The 15,000-nt window shown below is 54.1% G+C and overlaps 1 pseudogene; it reads right to left on the bottom strand.

The window, feature by feature from the left end:
- Positions 1–12,937, bottom strand: part of LOC147097183 (uncharacterized) — a 34,339-nt pseudogene extending 21,402 nt beyond the window's left edge.
- Positions 12,938–15,000: the final 2,063 nt, after the last annotated feature.

Raw genomic sequence — 15,000 nt, 5'->3', positions numbered from 1 at the left:
CTTGTGTTTTATTCCGATGGAGTGCACTGACCACAGAAGTCAAATTAGGAGGTGGTTGGACTGGCTGCGTAATTACCTTTGCAGTCAAGAAAATGTCCTCCTGTCTCTTGCCCAGGACAGACTATTCCGGTTTGGTGGAACTTCACATCTCTTGCCAGCCCCATAAATAAAGCAGTTCCCCACCGCCCCCCCCACACCCCGCAAAAAAATGATACTCTCTAGAACCAGCATTTCAAATTGCGTACAGCTGTGACTCATTTCAGACAAGAATTGTTTCCTCAGCCCAGCCCGTCCTAATGTTGCTGGTAGCGAACTGGAGGAGCATCAGAATATAGGAGCAGGAGGAGGCCGTTCAGCCCCCCTCGAGCCTGTTGCATTAGGAATAGGAGGAGGACATTCAGCCCCCTCGAGCCTGTTACATTAGGAACAGGAGGAGGCCATTCAGCCCCCCTAGAGCCTGTTACATTAGGAACAGGAGGACGCCATTCAGTCCCTCGAGCCTGTTACATTAGGAACAGGAGGAGGCCATTCAGCCCCTCGAGCCTGTTACATTAGGAACAGGAGGAGGCTATTCAGCCCCTCGAACCTGTTACATTAGGAACAGGAGGAGGCCGTTGAGTCCCCCTCGAGCCTGTTACATTAGGAACAGGAGGAGGCCATTCAGCCCCCTCGAGCCTGTTACATTAGGAACAGGAGGAGGCCGTTGAGTCCCCCTCGATCCTGTTACATTAGGAACATGAGGAGGCTGTTCAGCCCCCGAGCCAGTTACATTAGGAACAGGAGGAGGCCATTCAGCCCCTTGAGCCTGTTACATTAGGAACAGGAGGAGGCCATTCAGCCCCCTCGAGCCTGTTACATTAGGAACAGGAGGAGGCCGTTGAGTCCCCCTCGAGCCTGTTGCATTAGGAACAGGAGGAGGCCATTCAGCCCCCCTCGAGCCTGTTACATTAGGAACAGGAGGAGGACATTCAGCCCCCGAGCCAGTTACATTAGGAACAGGAGGAGGCCATTCAGCCCCCTCGAGCCTGTTACATTAGGAACAGGAGAAGGCTATTCAGCCCCTCGAACCTGTTACATTAGGAACAGGAGGAGGCCGTTGAGTCCCCCTCGAGCCTGTTACATTAGGAACAGGAGGAGGCCATTCAGCCCCCTCGAGCCTGTTACATTAGGAACAGGAGGAGGCCATTCAGCCCCCTCGATCCTGTTACATTAGGAACAGGAGGAGGCTGTTCAGCCCCCGAGCCAGTTACATTAGGAACAGGAGGAGGCCATTCAGCCCCTTGAGCCTGTTACATTAGGAACAGGAGGAGGCCATTCAGCCCCCTCGAGCCTGTTACATTAGGAATAGGAGGAGGCCATTCAGCCCCCCTCGAGCCTGTTACATTAGGAACAGGAGGAGGACATTCAGCCCCCCTCGAGCCTGTTACATTAGGAACAGGAGGAGGCCATTCAGCCCCTCGAGCCTGTTACATTTGGAACAGGAGGAGGCTATTCAGCCCCTCGAACCTGTTACATTAGGAACAGGAGGAGGCCATTCAGCCCCCCTCGAGCCTGTTACATTAGGAACAGGAGGAGACCATTCAGCCCCCTCGAGCCTGTTACATTAGCAACAGGAGGAGGCCATTCAGCCCCCTCGAGCCTGTTCCATTAGGAACAGGAGGAGGCCCTTCAGCCCCCTCGAGCCTGTTGCAGTAGGAACAGGAGGAGGCCATTCAGCCCTCTCGAGCCTGTTCCACCATTCAATCAGATCAGGGCTGATCTGTATCTTAACTCCATCTACGCGCCTTGGTTCCATATCCCTCGATACCCTTACCCAACAAAAATCCATCGATCTCGGTTTTGAAAGCTTCAATTGACCCCCAGCCTCGACAGCTTTTTGGGGGGGGAGAGTGTTCCAGATTTCCACCACCCTTTGTGTGAAGAAGTGCTTCCTGACATCACCCCTGAACGGCGTGGCTCTAATTGTAAGGTTACGCCCCCCCCCTTGTTCTGGACTAACCCCACCAGAGGAAATAGTCTCCCTCTATCGACCCCATCGAATCCTTTAATCACCTCAAACACCTCGATTCGATCATCCCCTTAATCTTCCACACTCGAGGGATCACAAGCCTCTCGCTTCAGGAGCAGGTACCCGCTGGAAGAAAAGTTGAGGTGATCCAAACCTCTGCAGCAACCCCTCCCCCCACCGTGTCCTAACTCGCACCGAGCCCCGTTCACCCATCGCCCCCCCACTGTGCTCGCTGACCGTCACTGGCTCCCGGTCCGGCAACGCCTCGACTTCAAAATTCACAACCTCGCGTCCCAAATCCCTCCATGGCCCCTCCTCGTCACCCCCCCCCCCCCCCCTGGCCCTGCCCTCGACCAATAATAAAACAGATGATCCGGTCAGTTATCTCATTGCTGTTTGTGGGAGCTTGCTGTGCGCAAATTGACTGCCAATAACTACACTTCAAAAAGAAGTAGCTCATTGGCTGTGAAAGCGCTTTGGGACGCCCTGAGGACATGAAAGGCAAGTCTGTCCCCCTTAGAGAGGGGGCGGAGGAGATTGACCAGAATGGTACCAGGGGATGAGGGACTTCAGTGAGGTGGAGAGACTGGAGAAGCTGGGGTTGTTCTCCTTAGGGCAGAGAAAGTTAAGGGGGAGATTGACCAGAATGGTACCAGGGGATGAGGGACTTCAGTGACGTGGAGAGACTGGAGAAGCTGTGATTGTTCTCCTTGGAGCAGAGAAGGTTAAGGGGGAGATTGACCAGAATGGTACCAGGGGATGAGGGACTTCAGTTACGTGGAGAGACTGGAGAAGCTGGGATTGTTCTCCTTGGAGCAGAGAAGGTTAAGGGGGAGATTTACCGGAACAGTACCAGGGGATGAGGGACTTCAGTTATGTGGATAGACTGGAGAAGCTGGGATTGTTCTCCTTAGAGCAGAGAAGGTTAAGGGGGAGATTGACCAGAATGGTACCAGTGGATGAGGGACTTCAGTGACGTGGAGAGACTGGAGAAGCTGGGGTTGTTCTCCTTAGAGCAGAGAAGGTTAAGGGGGAGATTGACCAGAATGGTACCAGGGGATGAGGGACTTCAGTAACATGGAGAGACTGGAGAACCTGGGGTTGTTCTCCTTAGAGCAGAGAAGGTTAAGGAGGAGATTGACCAGAATGGTACCGGGGGATGAGGGACTTCAGTGACGTGGAGAGAATGGAGAAGCTGGGGTTGTTCTCCTTAGAGCAGAGACGGTTAAGGGGGAGATTGACCAGAATGGTACCAGGGGATGAGGGACTTCAGTGACGTGGAGAGACTGGAGAAGCTGGGGTTGTTCTCCTTAGAGCAGAGAAGGTTAAGGGGGAGATTGACCAGAATGGTACCGGGGATGAGGGACTTCAGTTACATAGAGAGACTGGAGAAGCTGGGGTTGTTCTCCTTGGAGCAGAGAAGGTTAAGGGGGAGATTTAATTGAGGCGTTCAAAATCAGGAAGGGTTTCGATAGAGTCAGTAAGGAGAAACTGTTCCCAATAAGAACATAATAACATAAGAATTAGGAGCAGGAGTCAGCCATTCGGCCCCTCGAGCCTGCTCCGCCATTCAATGAGATCATGGCTGATCATCGACCTCAACTCCACTTTCCTGCCCGATCCCCATATCCCTCGATTCCCCGAGAGTCCAAAAATATGTCGAACTCAGCCTTGAATATACTCAACGACTGAGCCTCCACAGCCCTCTGGGGCAGAGAATTCCAAAGATTCACCGCCCTCTGAGTGAAGAAATTCCTCCTCATCTCAGTCCTAAATGGCCGACTCCTTATCCTGAGACTGTGACCCCTGGTAGCAGGAGGGTCGGTAACCAGGGGACACAGATTGAAGATAATCGGCAAAAGAACCGGAGGGGGGGATGAGGAGAATGTTTTTAACGCAGCGAGTTGTTGTGATCTGGAACGCGCTGCCTGAAAGGGCGGTGGGAGCAGATTCAATAGTAAACTTTCACCAGGCTGATACCTGGGATGGCAGGAATGACGTATGAGGAGCGATTGGGTCGATTGGGCTTATACTCGCTGGAGTTTAGAAGAATGAGAGGGGATCTCATTGAAACTTATAAAATTCTAACAGGACTAGACAGACTAGATGAAGGAAGGATGTTCTTGATGGCGGGGGAGTCCAGAACCAGGGGTCACAGTCTAAGGATAAGGGGTAAGCCATTTAGGACAGAGATGAGGAGGAATTTCTTCACCCAGAGAGTGGTGAACCTGTGGAATTCTCTACCACACAAGGCAGTGGAGGCCAATTCATTAAATACATTCAAGAAGAAGTTGGATATATTTCTTAAGGCTAAAGGGATCAAGGGATATGGGGAGAAGGCAGGGACAGGGTACTGAATTTGGATGATCAGCCATGATCGCATTGAATGGCGGAGCAGGCTCGAGGGGCCGAAGGGCCTCCCTCCTGTGCTCAATCCTTCTATGCTTCTTCTGAGTGGGGGGCGCGGGTGAGAGCCATGAACACACAGATCCTTTCAGCCTGGCTCAGGAGCCCCTTCGCCCGCGCGTCGAGCGGAATCTGTGTCCCTCACCACATCAGAAGGCCTAAATGAACTTTTGCCCAACCATCACTTATAACTTGCATCGCTGCGAAATTCAGCCTGGGGCTCGGGCTGCCAAGAAGCCGGCAGGGTGGATTCAACGAGTGGATATCCAGCACTCTCTTGCGAATGCCAGTTCGAAATTCGCTCAGAAATCTCCTAATTCCGATCATTTTTTCCGAACTTTGAACATTGAGGTTTGCTGGGTTTAACATCAAATATTACACCAAATTCCGATTTCTTGAGTAACTCTGCTAGTATTTTTTGTACAACATTAGCGGCAGCTGAGGTATTTTTCATTAAGTTGAAACCTTTAAATGACACTGGTGGGGGGGGGGTTGGGGGAAAGGGAGTGGGTGGGGGGTGGTGGCGAGGCAGGGAGGGGCCGCTTGTGACCGCAGATACTCGCCCATCGTGGGCGCCGTGTTGGTGGGGTTTCAAAGGATATGGAGAGCAAAGGAGGGTACGGGGGGGAGCTGAGTGTTGATCTGTGACTTGGTGGGTAGTGCGCTCACTCTCTCTTGCCTCTGAGTCGGAGGGTCGTGGGTTCCGAGCCCCCACTCCAGAGACTCGAGCCCCGAAATCCCAGGACGACGCTCCCCGGTGTCAGTACTGAGGGAGCGCCGCACTGTCGGAGGGGCGGTACTGAGGGAGCGCCGCACTGTTGGAGGAGCAGTACTGAGGGAGCGCCGCACTGTCGGAGGGGCGGTACTGAGGGAGCGCCGCACTGTCGGAGGGGCGGTACTGAGGGAGCGCCGCACTGTCGGAGGGGCAGTACTGAGGGAGCGCCGCACTGTCGGAGGGGCAGTACTGAGGGAGCGCCGCACTGTCGGAGGGGCGGTACTGAGGGAGTGCTACACTGTCGGAGGGACAGTACTGAGGGAGTGCCGCACTGTCGGAGGGGCAGTACTGAGGGAGCGCCGCACTGTCGGAGGGGCAGTACTGAGGGAGCGGCGCACTGTCGGAGGGGCAGTACGGATGGAGCGCCGCACTGTCGGAGGGGCAGTACTGAGGGACCGCTGCACTGTGGGAGGGGCGGTGCTGAGGGAGCGCCGCACTGTCGGAGGGGCAGTACTGAGGGAGCGTTGCACTGTCGGAGGGGCAGTACTGAGGGACCGCTGCACTGTCGGAGGGGCAGTACTGAGGGACCGCTGCACTGTCAGAGGGGCGGTACTGAGGTAGCGCCGCACTGTCGGAGGGGCGGTACTGAGGGAGCGCTACACTGTCGGAGGGACAGTACTGAGGGAGTGCCGCACTGTCAGAGGGGCAGTACGGAGGGAGCGCTGCACTGTCAGAGGGGCAGTACGGAGGGAGCGCCGCACTGTCGGAGGGGCAGTACTGAGGGACCGCTGCACTGTCGGAGCGGCAGTACTGAGGGACCGCTGCACTGTCAGAGGGGCGGTACTGAGGTAGCGCCGCACTGTAGAAGGGGCGGTACGGAGGGAGCGCCGCACTGTCGGAGGGGCAGTACTGAGGGACCGCTGCACTGTCAGAGGGGCGGTACTGAGGTAGCGCCGCACTGTCGGAGGGGCAGTACTGAGGGAGCACCGCACTGTCGGAGGGGCAGTACTGTGGGAGTGCCGCACTGTCGGAGGGGCAGTACTGAGGGAGCGCCGCACTGTCGGAGGGGCAGTACTGAGGGAGCACCGCACTGTTGGAGGGTCAGTACTAAGGGAGCGCTGCACTGTCAGAGGGGCAGTACTGAGGGAGCGCCGCACTGTCGGAGGGGCGGTACTGAGGGAGCGCCGCACTTTCGGAGGGGCGGTACTGAGGTAGCGCCGCACTGTCGTAGGGGCAGTACTGAGGGAGCACCGCACTGTTGGAGGGTCAGTACTAAGGGAGCGCTGCACTGTCAGAGGGGCAGTACTGAGGGAGCGCCGCACTGTCGGAGGGGCGGTACTGAGGGAGCGCCGCACTGTCGGAGGGGCGGTACTGAGGGAGCGCCGCACAGTTGGAGGGGCAGTACTGAGGGAGCACCGCACTGTCGGAGGGGCAGTACTGAGGGAGCGCCGCACAGTTGGAGGGGCAGTACTGAGGGAGCATCGCACTGTCGGAGGGGCGGTCCTGAGGGAGCGCTGCACTGTCGGAGGGGCAGTAATGAGGGAGCACTGCACTGTTGGAGGAGCGGTACTGAGGGAGCGCTGCACTGTCGGAGGGGCGGTACTGAGGGAATGCCGCACTGTCGGAGGGGCGGTACTGAGGGACCGCCGCACTGTCGGAAGGGCAGTACTGAGGGAGCGCCGCACTGTCGGAGGGGCAGTACTGAGGGACTGCCGCACTGTCGGAGGGGCAGTACTGAGGGAGCGCCGCACTGTGGGATGGGTAGTACTGAGGGAGCGCCGCACTGTCAGAGGGGCAGTACTGAGGGAGCGCCGCACTGTCGGAGGGGCGGTACTGAGGGAGCGCCGCACTGTCGGAGGGCAGTACTGAGGGAGCGCCGCACTGTCGGAGGGGCAGTACTGAGGGAGCGCCGCACAGTTGGAGGGGCAGTACTGAGGGAGCGCCGCACTGTCGGAGGGCAGTACTGAGGGAGCACCGCACTGTCAGAGGGGCAGTAGAAGTAGCGATGCACGTTAATAAGGCCATAAAAATGCAAACCAAGCATTTGTGTTTATTTATAGAGGAATCGAATTAAGAAGTAGGGAAGTTATGCTAAACCTGTATCAAACCTCGGTTAGACCACACTTAGAGTACTGCGTGCAGTTCTGGTCGCCATATTATCAAAGGATATAGAGGCACTGGAGAGGGTGCAGAGAAGATTTACAAGGATGATACCAGAAATGCGAGGGTGTACAGATCAGGAAAGGATGAACAGGCTCTTGAAAAGAGAAGGCTGTGGGGTGACCTAATAGAGGTCTTTAAAATTATGAAAGGTTTTGATAGAGTGGATACAGAGAGAGTGTTTCCACTTGTGGGGAAGAGCAGAACTAGAGGCCGTCAATATAAGATAGTCACCAAGAAATCCAATGGGGAATTCAGGAGAAACTTCTTTACCCAGAGAGTGGTGAGAATGTGGAACTCGCTACCACAGGGAGTGGTGGAGACGAATAGCACAGATGCATTTAAGGGGAAGCTGGATAAACACACGAGGGAGAAAGGGATAGAAGGATATGCAGAAAGAAAGAAAGACATGTGGGAAATGCAGCAGCCAATTTGCGCACAGCAAGCTCCCACAAACAGCAATGTGATAAATGACCAGATCATCTGTTTTAGTGATGTTGGTTGAGGGATAAATATTGGCCCCAGGACACCGGGGAGAACTCCCCGCCCCCCCGCCCCCGCTGCTCTTCTTCGAAATAGGGGCCAGTGCGATCTTTAACGTCCGCCTGAGAGGGCAGACGGGGCCTCGGTTTAACGTGTCATACGAAAGACGGCATCTCCGTCAGTGCGGCGCTCCCTCAGTACTGCCCCTTCGACAGTGCGGCGCTCCCTCAGTAATGCCCCTCCGACAGTGCGGCGCTCCCTCAGTACTGCCCCTCCGACAGTGCGGCGCTCCCTCAGCACTGCTCCTCCGACAGTGCAGTGCTCACTCAGTACTGCCCCTCCGACAGTGCGGCGCTCCCTCAGCACTGCCCCTCCGACAGTGCAGTGCTCACTCAGTACTGCCCCTCCGACAGTGCCGCGCTCCCTCAGTACTGCTCCTCCGACAGTGCGGTGCTCCCTCAGTATCGCCCCTCCGACAGTGCGGCGCTCCCTCAGTACTGCCCCTCCAACAGTGCGCCGCACTCTCAGTACTGCCCCTCCGACAGTGCAGTGCTCACTCAGTACTGCCCCTCCGACAGTGCGGCGCTCCCTCAATACTGCCCCTCCGACAGTACGGCGCTCCCTCAGTACTGCCCCTCCAACAGTGCGGCGCTCCCTCAATACTGCCCCTCCGACAGTGCGGCGCTCCCTCAATACTGCCCCTCCGACAGTACGGCGCTCCCTCAGTACTGCCCCTCCGACAGTACGGCACTCCCTCAGTACTGCCCCTCCAACAGTGCAGCGCTCACTTAGTACCGCCCCCTCCGACAGTGTAGCGCTCCCTCAGTACCCGCCCCTCCGATAATGCGGCGCTCCCTCAGTACTGACCCTCCAACAGTGCGGCGCTCCCTCAGTACTGCCCCTCCGACAGTGCGGCACTCCCTCAGTGCTGCCCCTCCGACAGTGCGGCGCTCCCTCAGTACTGCCCCTCCGACAGTGCGGCGCTCCCTCGGTGCTGCCCCTCCGACAGTGCGGAGCTCCCTCAGTACTGCCCCTCCGACAGTGCAGCGCTCCCTCAGTGCTGCCCCTCCGACAGTGCGGCACTCCCTCAGTACTGCCCCCCGACAGTGCGGCGCTCCCTCAGTGCTGCCCCTCCGACAGTGTGGTGCTCCCTCAGTACTGCCCCTCCGACAGTGCAGCACTCTCTCAGTACTGCCCCTCCGACAGTGCGGCGCTCCCTCAGTGCTGCCCCTCCGACAGTGCGGCGCTCCCTCAGTACTGCCCCTCCGACAGTGCGGCGCTCCCTCAGTGCTGCCCCTCCGACAGTGCGGAGCTCCCTCAGTATTGCCCCTCCGACAGTGCGGCCCTTCGAGCCTGCTCCGCCATTCAATACGATCATGGCTGATCCTCTATCTCAATACCATATTCCTGCTCTCTCCCCATACCCCTTGATGCCTTGTGTCTAGAAATCTATCTATCTCCTTCTTAAATATATTCAGTGACTTGGCCTCCACAGCCTTCTGTGGTAAATAATTCCACAGGTTCACCACCCTCTGAGTGAAGAAATTCCTCCTCATCTCAGTCCTAAATGTCCTACCCCGTATCCTGAGACTGTGACCCCTCATTCTAGACCCCCCCCAGCCAGGGGAAACATCCTCCCTGCATCCAGTCTGTCTAGCCCTGTCAGAATTTTATACGTTTCAATGAGATCCCCTCTCATTCTTCTAAACTCTAGTGAACACAAGCCTAGTCGACCCAATCTCTCCTCATACACGACAGTCCTGCCATCCCAGGAATCAGTCTGGTGAACCTTCGCTGCACTCCCTCTATGGCAAGTATATCCTTTCTTGGGTAAGGAGACCAAAACTGCACACAGTACTCCAGGTGTGGTCTCACCCAGGCCCTGTATAACTGTAGTAAGACATACGAACAAATACGAATTAGGAGCAGGAGTAGGCCACTCGGGCCCTCGAGCCTGCTCCGCCATTCAATAAGATCATGGCTGATCCGATTACTCCACATTCCCGCCTATCCCCCTGATAACCTTTGATGTAAGAAAAAGGAGGCTTACCATCAAGTAACTTTAAAGTAAGCTTTAAGTAACTTATAAACACACTATATACAAGAGAGGTCTTTACCAAGCCTCTGGTAGAAGCCTCTTACAATACTGAACAGACCAGTATTTATACCAGTCCAACAGGAAGTGACACATGACAGGAAGTGAGGTATGTACACAGTTCATAGTTCATAGTTCACAGTTCACAGTTCACAGGAAGTGATGACATAACTTCCCGGAAGTTATTATTTTTATCACAACCTTTCACCCCCTTGCTTACCACGAATCTATCTACCTCTGCCTTAAAAATATTCAAAGACTCTGCTTCCACCGCCCTCTGAGGAAGAGAGTTCCAAAGACTCACGACCCTCTGTGAGAAAAAAATACTCCTCATCTCTGTCTTAAATGGGCGACCCCTTATTTTTAAACAGTGACCCCTAGTTCTAGATTCTCCCACAAGTAAAGTGCACCTGCTGTTACACCGTTTTTTAATGATACATTTAGAATACCGAGAGGAAAGACATGGTTCTGTAGTGCTACTAGCTGAGGTGACTGTAAGAATTGCAGGGGTCAGCAGAAAAATGACTGGAGATAATTAGCTTACATCAGCAGAAAACCTTAAAGGAAATACCACTGGAAAAGGGTATAAATATTGAACTCTCAAATGGGATAGTAGACTCGCTTAAAGGGGCAAAGCGATTCTCGGCTTCAGAGCCAGCTCTGTAAGTCTTCAACTCTTTGTACCTCGGGGATCAAAGGTACTATATTTGATTTTGGTGGATATCCTGAATAAAACTAAGAGCTGTAAAACTGTAGCAAAGTTAAGATTTGAGAGTAAGGATCTCTGATAATAGAATTGTAAGCTTTCTTTTTTTGGAACTGTTAATGTTGCGATTGACTCACCAATTGTAAATTATATGTCGGTTCTTTAATAAATCTATATATTTTTAGAATTGTCTCACATAATACTTCTGTATCAAACTCGCGAACTCAATCTCTGTATACTCTTTGGTGAGGAGTTGCAGAATTCTGGGGGAGTTTTCCGGACCCTCATAATGTCTGGAATGTTACAGTCTAGCTAAACTTATTAAAAGTGCTATCTGGAGGACGGTAACATTTTCAGGTTGCTCCTTTCCTTTAGGGAGAGATAGTCCGGACCTTTAGACCCAGTTAAGCGTCTTTAGGATTCGGTTACCTCTAACTTTAGTTGAAGGTTAACGTCTGGGGAATAGGCCTGATCCGGGATAGCCCTAAAGGGGCTAGGACTAGTACTTATCCCTTCAACCCCTCAGGATCTTCTATGATTCGATTGCTCCTGTACTCAAATCCTCTTGCAATGAAGGCCAACATGCCAATATACGGAGAGGTGGGGTCTCATAGAAACATAGAAGATAGGAGCAGGAGCAGGCCATTCGGCCCCTCGAGCCTGTTCCGCCATTTAATGAGATCATGGCTGATCATCCAAATTCAGTACCCTGTCTCTGCTTTCTCCCCATATCCCTTGATCCCTTTAGCCTTAAGAAATATATCTAACTCCTTCTTGAATATATTTAATAAGTTGGCCTCAACTGCCTTCTGTGGTAGAGAATTCCACAGGTTCACCACTCTCTGGGTGAAGAAATTCCTCCTCATCTCTGTCCTAAATGGCTTACCCCTTATCCTTAGACTGTGACCCCTGGTTCTGGACTCCCCCGCCATCGGGAACATCCTTCCTGCATCTAGCCTGCATGCTTACCTTCAGCGACTGGTGCACAAGGACACCCAGGTCTCTTTGCACTTCCCCTTTTCCCAATCTATTGCCATTCAGATAATAATCTGTCTTCCTGTTTTTGCCACCAAAGTGGATAACCTCGCATTTATCCACATTATACTGCATCTGCCATGCATCTGTCCAATCACCCAACCTGTCCAAATCATACTGGAGATTCTCGGCATCCCCCTCACAGCATACACGCCCACCCAGCTTTGTGTTGTCTGCAAACGTGGAGATAATGGCCTAGAAATTGAGTTTTGGCGCAGCCAGGGCTTTAGCGCCGGAAGTTAGTGCTGGCGCTAAGTCCCCCTGCGCGCGCCAGAAATTCAGTGGTGCCGCGCCCAAACGGCTGCCGGCGCTACTGAAGGGTCTTTGCGGCGGTACATCGGCGCTAACTGCCGTTTCGCGCCGCAATTCCGGCGCTGCGGCACCCGATGCGGTGCGGCAGGCTGGGGACGTGCAGGCCTCCTCCTCCCGTTAAGGAGGAGCTGCCTGTACCCGGCCGCGGCCCGCGCAAATCAGCTTAAAAATGAGCCCGGCACCTCGGACAAGTGCCGGGCTTGCATCTGTTCCAGGGGGGGGTGGGGAGAAGTCCGGGGAGGGAGCTGTGGGCAGGCGGCCGGCGGGAAAGTGGCCGGCCGCCGCGGGGCCTTTAATGCGCCGGCGCAAACTGGAGTAAGGCACCTCTGACAGAACGTTGCTTGCGGCTGCCACGGGCGAGGCGGCCGCAACTCAATTTCGGAGTTCGGGCGGGTTACCACGGCAACCGGGACGCTGCGCACACCGATGACGTCATCGGTGCCGGCGCAGCGCTACCGGTGCAACGCCGATTTAGGGCCCCAGGGAATTTTTAAACTGGCCATAACTCTGGCGCTAGTCCCTCTAGCGCCTCAAAAGCGGCGCTAAGGCAACTGAATTTCTAGGCCATTACATCTAGTTCCCTCATCTAGATCATTAATAAAAATTGTGAATAGCTGGGGTCCTAGCACCGATCCCTGCGGTACCCCACTAGTCACTGCCTGCCACTCGGAAAAAGACCCATTTATACCAACTCTTTGCTTCCTGTCTGCCAACCAGTTCTCTATCCAAGTCAGTACCTTGCCCCCAATCCCATGTGCTTTAACTTTACACGCTAATCTCTTATGCGGGACCTTATCGAAAGCCTTCTAAAAGTCCAAATACACCACATCCACTGGTTCGCCCTTATCTATTCTACCAGTTACATCCTCAAAAAATTCCAGTAGATTATAGTCAAGCACGATTTACCTTTTGTAAATCCATGTTGACTTTGTCCGATCCTGTCACTGTTTTCCAAGTGCTCTGCTATTACATCTTTTATAATGGACTTGAGCATTTTCCCCACTAACGCTTGAACATGTCCGCGAGGGGTAGACCAACGGTCGAAATGCCAAGCGGGAAGCCCGTCCCAACCAGTCAGGAGGCTCCTTGCCTGCAAGGCTAAGAACCCAAATGGACTGGAAACGCAGTCAAGGTGAGCGCCTTTGAAGGCAAACAGCTGATGCCAATAGCCAGGGACCACTAGTTCTGCCTAACCCCCGTCATTTTCTTCCGCCTGAAATAATTACACTCGGAGGAGGGCTAACAAGGCAAGGGAAGACACTATAAATGGTCGGACACTGAGTAGTGTAGAGGAACAAATGGACCTTGGCGCGCATGTCCACAGATCCCTGAAGGTAGCAGGACAGGTGGATAAGGTGGTTAAGAAGGCACATGGGATACTTGCCTTTATTAGCCGAGCCATAGAATACAAGAAGGCTGCGACCTGTGATACCCGCCCTGCTGTATGCCTCAGAGACATGGACCATGTACAGCAGGCACCTCGAAGCACTGGAGAGGTACCACCAATGCTGCCTCCGCAAGATCCTGCAAATCCATTGGCAGGATAGGCGCACCAACGTCAGTGTTCTTGCTCAGGCCAACATTCCCAGCATCGAAGCTTTGACCACGCTCGATCAGCTCCGATGGACGGGTCACATCGTCCGCATGCCCGATACGAGACTCCCAAAACAAGCGCTCTACTCGGAGCTCCGGCACGGCAAGAGAGCCCCAGGTGGGCAGAGGAAACGCTTCAAGGACACCCTCAAAGCCTCCTTGGAAATGTGTAACATCCCCCCACCGACACCTGGGAATCCCTGGCCCAAGACCGCACAAAGTGGAGGAGAAGCATCCGGGAAGGCGCCGAACACCTCGAGTCTCTTCGCCGGGAGCAAGCGGAAGCCAAGCGCAGGCAGCGCACATCAACCCAAGCCCCCCACCCACCCGCCCCCTTCAACCACCGTCTGCCCCACCTGTGACAGAGACTGTAGGTCCCGCATTGGACTCATCAGTCACCTGAGAACTCATTTTTAATGTGGAAGCAAGTCATCCTCGGTTCCAAGGGACAGCCTAAGAAGAAGAAGAAGAGAGAATACAAGAGCCGGGGGGTTATGCTCGAACTGTATAAAACACTAGTTAGGCCTCAGCTAGAGTACTGCGTGCAGTTCTGGTCACCACATTACAGGAAAGATGTGATTGCACTAGAGAGGGTACAGAGGAGATTTACAAGGATGTTGCTGGGAGTAGAGAATCTTAGCTATGAGGAAAGACTGGATAGGCTGGGTCTATTTTCCTTGGAACAGAGGAGGCTGAGGGGAGACCTTATTGAGGTGTATAAAATAATGAGGGGCCTAGATAAAGTGGATAGAAAGGACCTATTTCCCTTAGCAGAGGGGTCAAAAACCATGCGGCACAGGTTTAAAGTAATTGGGGGAAGGTTTAGAGGGGATTTGAGGGGAAATTTCTTCACCCAGAGGGTTGTGGGGGTCTGGAACTCACTGCCTGAAAGGGTGGTAGAGGCAGGAACCCTAACCACATTTAAACAGTACTTGGATGTGCACTTGGGATGCTGTAACCTGCAGGGCTACGGACCATAGAGTCATAGAGTTATACAGCACAGAAAGTGACCCTTCGGCCCATCGTGTCCACGCCGGCCATCAAGCCCTGTCAATTCTAATCCCATTTTCCAGCACTTGGCCCCTAGCCTTGTATGCTATGGCGTTTCAAGTGCTCATCTAAATGCTTCTTGAATGTTGTGAGGGTTCCTACCTCTACCACCCTTTCAGGCAGAGAGTTCCAGATTCCAACCACCCTCTGGGTGAAAAAGTTTTTCCTCAAATCCCCTCTAAACCTCCTGCCCCTTACCTTGAAACTATGCCCCCCTGGTTATTGACCCCTCTACTAAGGGGAAAAGTTCCTTACTATCTACCCTATCTATGCCCCTCATAATTTTGTACACCTCAATCAGGTCCCCCTCAGCCTTCTCTGCTCTAAGGAAAACAACCCCAGCCTGTCCGGTCTCTCTTCATAGCTGAAGCGCTCCAGCCCAGGTAACGTCCTGGTGAATCTCCTCTGCACCCTCTCCAATGCAATCACATCCTTCC

Source organism: Somniosus microcephalus, chromosome 33, assembly GCF_052327205.1.
Source record: "Somniosus microcephalus isolate GS21.2 chromosome 33, FLI_Smic_1.0, whole genome shotgun sequence".
In the NCBI taxonomy this organism is placed as follows: Eukaryota; Metazoa; Chordata; class Chondrichthyes; order Squaliformes; family Somniosidae; genus Somniosus; species Somniosus microcephalus.
The sequence above is the reverse complement of the archived record's forward strand: the minus strand, read 5'-3'. Positions and strand labels throughout refer to the sequence as shown.